This window comes from Hipposideros armiger, unplaced genomic scaffold, assembly GCF_001890085.2.
Source record: "Hipposideros armiger isolate ML-2016 unplaced genomic scaffold, ASM189008v1 scaffold_21, whole genome shotgun sequence".
NCBI classification, from domain to species: domain Eukaryota; kingdom Metazoa; phylum Chordata; class Mammalia; order Chiroptera; family Hipposideridae; genus Hipposideros; species Hipposideros armiger.
This window is the reverse complement of record NW_017731371.1, coordinates 2,769,083-2,778,074: the sequence shown is the minus strand read 5'-3', so window position 1 is coordinate 2,778,074 and position 8,992 is coordinate 2,769,083. Positions and strand designations below refer to the sequence as shown.

At 40.9% G+C, this 8,992-nt stretch overlaps 1 protein-coding gene across 3 annotated transcripts in view; it reads left to right on the top strand.

The window, feature by feature from the left end:
* The window catches only part of ZNF608 (zinc finger protein 608), a 126,640-nt gene that overhangs the window by 4,860 nt on the left and 112,788 nt on the right, over positions 1 to 8,992 (top strand). The window lies entirely within an intron of this gene.

Below are 8,992 nucleotides of genomic sequence, written 5' to 3'. Positions count from 1 at the left end.
TTGTGCCTCTGTGTGCCTTACGCTTCTTATTCATGCTTTCTGGTTCCTTGCGAGATGTCTGTTATAGGCATCCTTTCCATGAAAATTTGGTATGGGGTAGCTCACTTGGGTGCAGTGTTCAGCTCTTGCTGCTGCTGTTGCTGCCTCTGCTGCTGGTGGTGCTAGCGTTTGTCTGGGTTCCCAGGTGGGAGGGCCTGGGTGTTCTAAGCAACCTTTTGCCCTGCAGAAGGGCTCCTGGCCAGTCAGCCAGTTGTGGTGTGCTTTTAATAGAAAACCTGTGCGTGCACCTACTTGAGACTTGTCCTGGTGCCTCCCCTCAGGAGAACTGTTTTCTGTTTTAATTACATGTCAGTGTTTCTGGTAATGCGTCCTTAGGTGAAGGGTTTACCGTTTTTCCCTGGAGAGGTATGTCAGGGATTCTAATTTATACTCCACCCTCAACCCGTTTATTTTTTGGTTATTTTCTCCAAAATAGTTCTGTCAAAGGATATCATCCTTGGATGGGTTCCTCTTATTGGTCCAAAATTAAACACCAACCTTGGTTGGTGCCCTTGGGTCATTGGTTTCATAACTGTGTGAAAGACTGGAATGGTTTTGGTGGCTGCTTAGGTAGGGCTCTACTCTTGTTCCCTTGCCCAGTTCTTAGCTGGAGATTGAAGAGTGTTATCACCTGGATTTCTAGCTTGACTAAGGAACTGAAAGGTTGGTAAGACGAGCGAAAGAGACTTGGCAGATTGGTGTTCCTGAAATGTGCAAACACAGCCAAAAGACAGAATTATGTGTTGCATTTGAGCAATGCGGATTCTTGATTTAGGCAATTGGGACCCTTCCTCCTGTCTTTGCTGTTGTCTTCAAGGCTAGTTAGACACTGCGTTTGAAAACCAGCCCCCAGTATTCTGTTTCTTGGTGCTGGAGGCCTGTGACTTACTGGTCTGGCGATTGTGCATTGAGTAACGTCCCAGGACTGAAGGTGCTCTGGCCACCAGGCAGGTGGGAGTGTGAGCTGGGGGTGTGAGTGGTGTGTCTATAAAATTAATCTTTAGATTGATGCTACAGGTTGTGCCTTGTAGAAGCAAAATTCATATCATGTGGTTTGTGGCATGGTTGTTTGGAAATATGCTTATTAAAGTGATTTTTGCTGTTTCTAACTTGATCAGAATTTTAAGATGTCTTTGGGTAATTATTTTTGTGTCCGATTATCCACTGCTTTCTATTTAAACCTTTGTATCTCTGTGTTTGTATGTTTAAGGTGTAAGTTGGAGTACAGCCATAAAGTTTTGATTCGATGATTTTCGAAGTTGATGAAGGTACATTAAGGTGTAGATAATGCCAAAATTGCCAAAAGCCTCTGTATGCTTCTTTTTATTCATAATGTCCCCTTGGTCAAACTGGCATTTTGCATTGATAAATTTAAATGGAGTTTTTAAAATCCTAGGTTTTAATTCTTATGTCTGAATGTGTACTTTCACATAATTTCTGCTAAAAGGCATTCTGAAATCTTATTACTTAGTACAGTAGGGCATTTACTTTAGTTGCCAATAGTCTTCAAATTGCAGTTCTAATCTGCTCTAACTATCTAGATGAATTGCCCTAATCCAGTGCTCACAATGGCTGTGGTTAAGGAGTCAGAGCCATTTGATTGGATTCACTGCTGCCTGGAATGTGGGAGGTACTGGCCTTTTGCATTCCCCTTAGCCTTTTAATCTTCCAGCCAAATGTTCACATTCAACAATTTTGTTTAGCTGGCAATCGGAACATTTCAGTATCTCAAAGGCTGCTGTCATGGCAACTGAGATTACAGCGTGGTGTCGGTTCTCCAGTTTTTGTATTCTTTTCACTTTCCAGTCACAGAGGAAACTGGATGAAGAATGGAAGAATTAAATTATTCATATTCATGCAACTCATCTTCAGGCAGAGCAGTATAAATGTGATAATATGAATTACATAAATGAAGAGCAAACAAGTCATGATGGGCCTGGGATGGAGGAGGGGAGAGAGAGCTCAGTGCATTTACATTCAGTCTGCTGCCAACCGGGAGCCACTGGTGTTTGGCGCACGGGGGCACCGAGGGGACTGCACTTAGGGATCTGAATCCTGCAGTGCTGGCTGTTCTCTGTCAAGCTGGGTGTTGGCTCAGGAACACCGTTCCTTCAGGCTTTCCTCCCCACCCCCACCACGCCCCAGCACTACTTCTCTTAAGAATGCTTTCATCCTTGGCACATAGAGATGGCACTCCCTTGCACAGATGCCACCCAGGGAAGTAACTCTAATTCCACTAACTCGTGGTTGTGTAAATTAGACCTCAATTTAGAAAGTACTTCCTAAAGACAGGAAGATACCTGTTTAGGGGGTAAAGATTTAGTAGGAGAAGCTTCACCTGACAAAAATATTTCAACACTCGAGACATCTTGAGAAAGATGTTTTTGACGTTTTGTACAATGTTTTAATTACAGCCTTGCTTGATACCCTGGGTTTATGAAGAGCAAGTGCCTCAAAAGTGGAGATGATTAATTTTTCAGCGATCAGATGTGGCTCATGATGGGCCAAACGTGAAAAACAAGGTGGGGAGATGTGTGTATGCTTTTTTATTTCTTCCTGGTTGGAAGGTTCACAGGAGATTCATAAGACTGGCTGTCACTGGTTAATTTTCACAGCATGCTTAAATGTCTATTTTTGGTGTGTTTATTCTGTTTCTTCACTACACAGAGTCATGTAAAACATGATAAATTGGACCTTATGAAACCTAATTAAATCAATGAGTGTTCTACTCCTTTATGTGGAAACCACAAGTATGTTGTAAAAGTCGCCACTCCCTTAATACGTGAACAAAATCAAAACATGCCATAATTCTAAGATGTTTGAGCTATATTTCTATAGCCCATTTTGTGGTTAAGCCACCAGTGACATGTCTGAATAAGTAGATTTGACGGGTTGGCTTTTGGTTGTTAAAACCTGCTTGTCCACCCCCCTCCCCCCCTTTCTTTTGAAGCATAATAGCTTGTGTTGAGGCTCTTCTGCATGTACCCTCCTTAGCTGTCTTACAGCTTTGACTTATCAGACACAGGCATTTGGCTGGGCTAAATGGTTAGAGTTACATGGTTTTATTTGATCGTTGGAGAATTCAAAAATACTTAGAAGATTTCTTAAACACAGCTGATACTTAAGCAGACATGAAAGGCACAGGGGATCTTATAGTTAGTTGTCTTAGGGTTCTGACTACTCAGTACATATTCAGCAAAGAGAATTATTTCTCCACTATCACACTGCTTTCACTAAGCAGGGCCTTAACAACCCAAAGGTGGTGTCTACAAATGGATCTGTCTATAAAGGATATCATTCATTGTATTTTATTCTCCTGGAGGAGCCTTTTTACCCCTCACTAGGGGATTCTGGCACAGTTTCTAAGTGACTGTGAGCAGTTTAAGAATGTATTTTGATTAATGAGTTTTGTGGACAATAGGCCCCCCCTCCCCCAATATAGTGCCCCCTACACATTCTGCTTAGAGAGTGCAGTTTATCTACTGTGAAATAAAAGGGCAGAAAGGTCACTTGCTATAATTAAAGAACAAAGTCCATTGTTGTCGGACAGCAAACTGTTTTGAAAGCTACACAAGGGATTTAGCTGTTAAAAACGCTGGTAACTAAAGGGTGGCTCCCAATCAGCATTGATCCAGCTCCTTACTTTTCTATAGGTTCCCTCAGAGGGTGACAGGGCTTTTGAGGTGGGTGCAGCCAGGCTGCCCCTGTCCCCAAGGAAGCCTTCTATGAGAACCCATGCAGCTTGGAGTATTTGTATGAACTTGAGCACATCACTGAGCTCTGAGCCTAGTATTTGACATCTGCTGGAGAGATTAAAAAAAATACGCACAACTGATCAAGATTGTGCAAAATAATGTTTAGCAACTTTTAATAACTTTGCAAATAGTCTGTAAAAAAGCGGGGGGGAGAGGGATTGATTGTCCAAATGTCATGAGGTTAAGAATGCTCTTCAAGTGAAATTGCTTGGCTGCAAAATGGTTTTAATTAGAGTGTTATAAAGACTTATTTTTCCTAAGCAGCATTTTATAGTTAGTAAATGAAATGTATGCCGAAAGTGCTAAGCAGAAATCTCCCTAACCACAGAGGTGTTCAATAACCAGATTCAAACAACATGGAAAGTACCATCTGTTCTTCGTTTTCAGCATGAAAAACAAGGATTGAATGGCTGAGATTTGCTCCAATTTTGACTGTGTGTGTGTGTGTGTGTGTGTGTGTGTGTGTGTGTGTGTGTGTGTGTTTAATTTAAAAAAGTTCACCTGGTACTTCATAGAAACTTGAAATTGCAGTAATATGAGCAACACTGTGAAAACACATGTTTCTACATTTATTTTAACCAGTTCCACTTTTATTTAAAAGATTTCCAGAAGCCCAGCCATTGAACACTTTCTAATAGTTATTCAGTTCCTGCAGGCCATCACAATGAGGGGTCAGTTCTTCAAAGATCTAACTATTTAGTCAGTACCTGAATTATTCTGTCAATTTTCCCCCTGGAGGCAAGGGGGGGCAAAGGCTCTCACAGGCTAACCCTGGTCAGCCTTTATCGGTTAATCTAATTGTAGGTGATAGCGCTGTGGACTCATGTTTACAGAGACCTTGCTGTCCTTCAGAGCAGTAGTCTAGGGTTGTTGATAAGGAAGAATCCATTCTTCTAATGATAACTTTTTGAATCCTTGACTTTTAGAGGCTAAGCTTCTTGGTTCTGGTTTTAGTAAGAGCCCTGGGTAAAACATTATCCAGCCTTTGTTTGAGGTCTTTTATAGAAGCTAATGACTGGGCTTGTGCCTCCCAGAGATAAATGACATTATCTCTGAGTGGACTGACAGGAAACAGACATGTTAATGGTGAAACTGCGGGGAGGATCTGCTTGGGCTCTGACAAAAGAGTGGAGAAGGGACCCCTGGTTGTGGTCATTAACACATAATGCACTCTTGCTCTTCCTAAGAGGCCCTTGATAATTGGAAAGCGATTTTAGCCACAAGCACTTAAATCATAAATCTCATACTCCTGGTTTCTTTACGTCCTTAAAAGTAGCAAAGTAATGTGTTTTTGGTTAACATGTGTGCGATCTGGTCTTTTAAAAATGGTGGTACCTCTAGGCTGGGTGGTAGTGACATGTGGGAGAGCTACACTTCGAACTGTCTTTATCAGATGGGATCCCTCTTTGTCTTTTCATCATTTGCTCCGTCATCCCTCTGCTTGAATAGAGAGAAAAAAAAAAGTGGGTCCAAAAGCCAAAAAGAAGTCATTTTTATACCTGACGATGTCTCATGGGAGAGGGATAAAATCTATTTTTTATAAGTGGGGGAAAAGATTTTGCTCAGTGATTTGAATGTGATGAGACCTGCCTTTTGAAGTGTATGTTTAAAAAGTCGTGGGTATAATTGAGTTTCAAGGCAGTTTAAACTCTCTGCTTCTTGAATGGAGATAATTGCCATGTTGAACACACTCTAAAGGTGTAGAAGAGGTAGAAGGATCATGTTATTCTATTCTTTAATATTAAGCACTGGAAGTTTTTCGTAGTAATTGCTTTAGCACAACATAGTTTCGATTGCCAGCACTCTGAACTTGCCAGTGATCTGAACATCAAGGGTTTTGCTTGAATACTAAGCAGTTTATTCCTAAATTACTTATTCCTAAGTGTAGCATTCCGGTAGAACACGGAAGCCAGAACTAAGGAAACGTTGGGCTATCCTTAGCAACATCATAGTGGAAATAAGCCTTTTTCACTAGAATTGTTGTCAATAAATAATAATAACCCTCTTAACCTGTACATTTACGGTTATAGATGGGGAAAGACAACAGGTGAAATTTTTGCCTTAGATCATCATTATAGACTAACACAGGGATCAGACTGGTACTTTGTACCTCTGGTATTGCATAGGTGTGTGTGTATAAATGTTACAATTGCACATATAGATGTTGGGTTGGAAGTGGATTGGGTGTTTAGTTAGTATGGGCTTCATTATTTTTAAAAGAGTGTCGCCATTGATGTTACATTCCACTCTGCTGCAGAGTGAATGGGCCCATTGGTGTCTGAGTCTTTCCCAGCTGAAGTTTCACTACAAACTACAGTGCTGTCGCAAGTTCTTTTTAAGCTAAAGGTTTTGGCAGATAGAACAAAGTCTTTGCTAAGGAATGAAGGGTTGTTAAAGTATTCATAGTCAATTGACCAGCAGTTGGGCTGTTTGTAATTTTATTTGGAGAGCTCTAAGGCTATTCAACAGGGTGAGGTTGGCACATTGCTCCTAAAGCTGAGATCTCTGTCTGCTAAATTTTGGTTAGAACTACCTTTGGGGATGTATTAAAAGAGATGATGGGTTTTGCCTGAAGAACTGAAGTGATCACAAAGCAAATAATTCTTATATTTTGATAAGTCAGTGGGTCTTGACCTATATGGATCTCATCTGGATTTCAGAAGCCTTCCCCCCCACCCCGTGAAGCTAAATGAAAAAATTTTAATATATATTATAGTTGTAAAAGAAAACTCAAAGGGAAGGATGTTTCGATTAGAACAAATGGGGTTGAAGTGATGAATAAATACTGCTGCTGATTTTTCAAAGCTACTCTCTTCTCTCTTACCCCCACCCCTCTCCCCAGTTTGATTATTATTCACTGTGACATTCTACCTCAACCACTGAGCTTTTTTTGCCTCCTGGGAATCCTCATTGTCAGCTAGCACCTTAAGAAAAAGGTGCCTAGAGGGATATTTAGGCATATTCCAATAATGCCATATGAATGTAGCTTTTTTACAGTTTAAAAAATATATTGATTATATTTTGTGTTGTACATAATGATTTTAGAAAGCAGATATTTAGGTTGTGGAATTGGCTTATTATGTTAACCGGAGAGCAGATGGCATGGTGCCACAGACGTATAATTTTACTTAAAGGGACTTTTAAGGTTTTGATGTGTTTTCTTTTCCTCTTATTTCCCTGATGGCTTCTTTTTATTGAAGGGTAACTTAAGGAGACCTGGTAGCAATTTTACTGCCTTCCCCTGACAGTTTGAAATAATAGCTTGGTCTTTGGTTGCACTGATCTTCTACCAGTCAACTTGATTCTGGTTTTTGTCATGTGGCAGTGAATTAAAAAAAAAAAAAGTGTTTGTAGTATGTTTTAAGAAATGGACTCTTTTATATGCTTCAATTAGCAACAGACGACAAAGTTCCAATTGGTCACACTTTCATAAACTCCTCGAAGTCACTGTTTGTCCTTTTGATTAAAGAAAACTCCTTGTTGGTTTCTTGGAAAAGCACATCTGGCCCTCTGGCTGCGTTAGGTATACCTTTTTTGTCTTTCAACTTAGTCACTGAAGGTTCAAAGGTCATGTTTAAGTTGTTCCTAGTTAGGTTAGCAAGCTTTCCCCATACTGGAGGGCTTTACTTTTTTGGGTCCATACGCCCTTCATGTGTTTGAATTCACTTCGCATAAATGTACCATTTGTTTCTATGCCGAAGTTTTATAGTTTTACCCATTCTTCACTGAGAACACCATCAGGATGAGTTGGAAAGCATCTCCTAACATTTTTCTTGCAAAGTGTACATAGCCAGACCAGATTACTTTTGGATTTCCTGTCACCTCCTTGGCTGATTTTATGGATGGCTCATGTTAAAAGCAACAATGTTTGAATTGGAAGGGTTGAAGCCTGGGGTTTTCATTCTTCATGGAGAACTGTTTATTTGTGTGTGGTTCACCACAGTACATGGATAATGCTATCAAATCTGTGCTTTATTATAGGCTTATGACTAGCACAGCAGCACTTCAGTTATGTGTTTCTGTGCTTTAGTTCTTTGCCAATTCTTTTGTGATGGAAATGAAATTAGAGCTGAATCTTTGCAGCCAAGGGGAAAACAGGCACAACAAATAGAAATTGTCCCTTGAGCCAGTTCAGGAGTAAGCAGTGGTGATTTAAGAAAACATTTTTTCAAAGTAAGTGAAACATACAGAAAAGTACTCCAATTTAACTTTTCCTTGAAGATTGTGGGAAGATGAGCCGGACACTCTGACAAATGGAGGCTGCTCTAACAACTAGGCTTTATCCATTTGTATTGTTTCACATCTTAAATAACTGATTGAAAAGTGATTCACATTCCCAAACCTTGAAACTGCTTTGAAGGTGGAATCTGAGTAAGTAATATTGTTTGCTTTTGCTCCCCAAAGGGAACAACATGATTTTAAAACAGCGCAATTGAGCTTTTCCGCATCAAACTCCATTTGGCCAATTGTCTACATTTACATTCCTTGCCCAAATCCTTCACCAGCCTTTCCCATGATGCCGCAGCAGATGCCAGACACTGAAGTAGAAAGTGAGCAGCTGTTTCCATTACTCCATTGCTGTATTATCCTCCACAATCTGCTTTCTTTTTTCTCCCATCCCCCCACCTTTTAAAATAAAGGAACCTTCTCTCCCTCTGACTTTTGCGTGCTCCAGTTTATCAGGCTCCAGGTTTATCTTATCAGGACCACTGGTTTCTTCGGAAGGCCCGCGTAGTTTATTGTTTCGCAGCAGGAGCAGATAGAGGCACTGGGCCCCCGGGGGCGTGGCCCGCTCGCGCCCGCGGGCCTGGCTGCGCGCTCCCTGTGGGGCGGGTGCGCGCAGCCGAGGACGCGCCCTCCTTCCCTCCCAGGACCCGTTTATAGCCCTGAGCGCTGTAAATGTGTCAGCTCTTCTCTACGCGCTCACCTCTTTCTTCATTTGCTCCAGCTTCTAGTTTGACAACGTTCCCCTGAGGCGGAATTCTAATCTGCTTCCAATTAGTTGCAAAATGTGACTGAAATTTCCACATTATGACTGCTGTTTTACTTGCACGCACACATCTAGAAACAAATTAATGCTCTTGAATATTTATTTTTTGAGCCTTCGGATTTAACTTTAAGAGGAAGAGTTTCCAACTGTTTGGAATGACTTCCAGAATTTGCATTTTTTCCTCAAAACCTCCTATACTGGGTATATA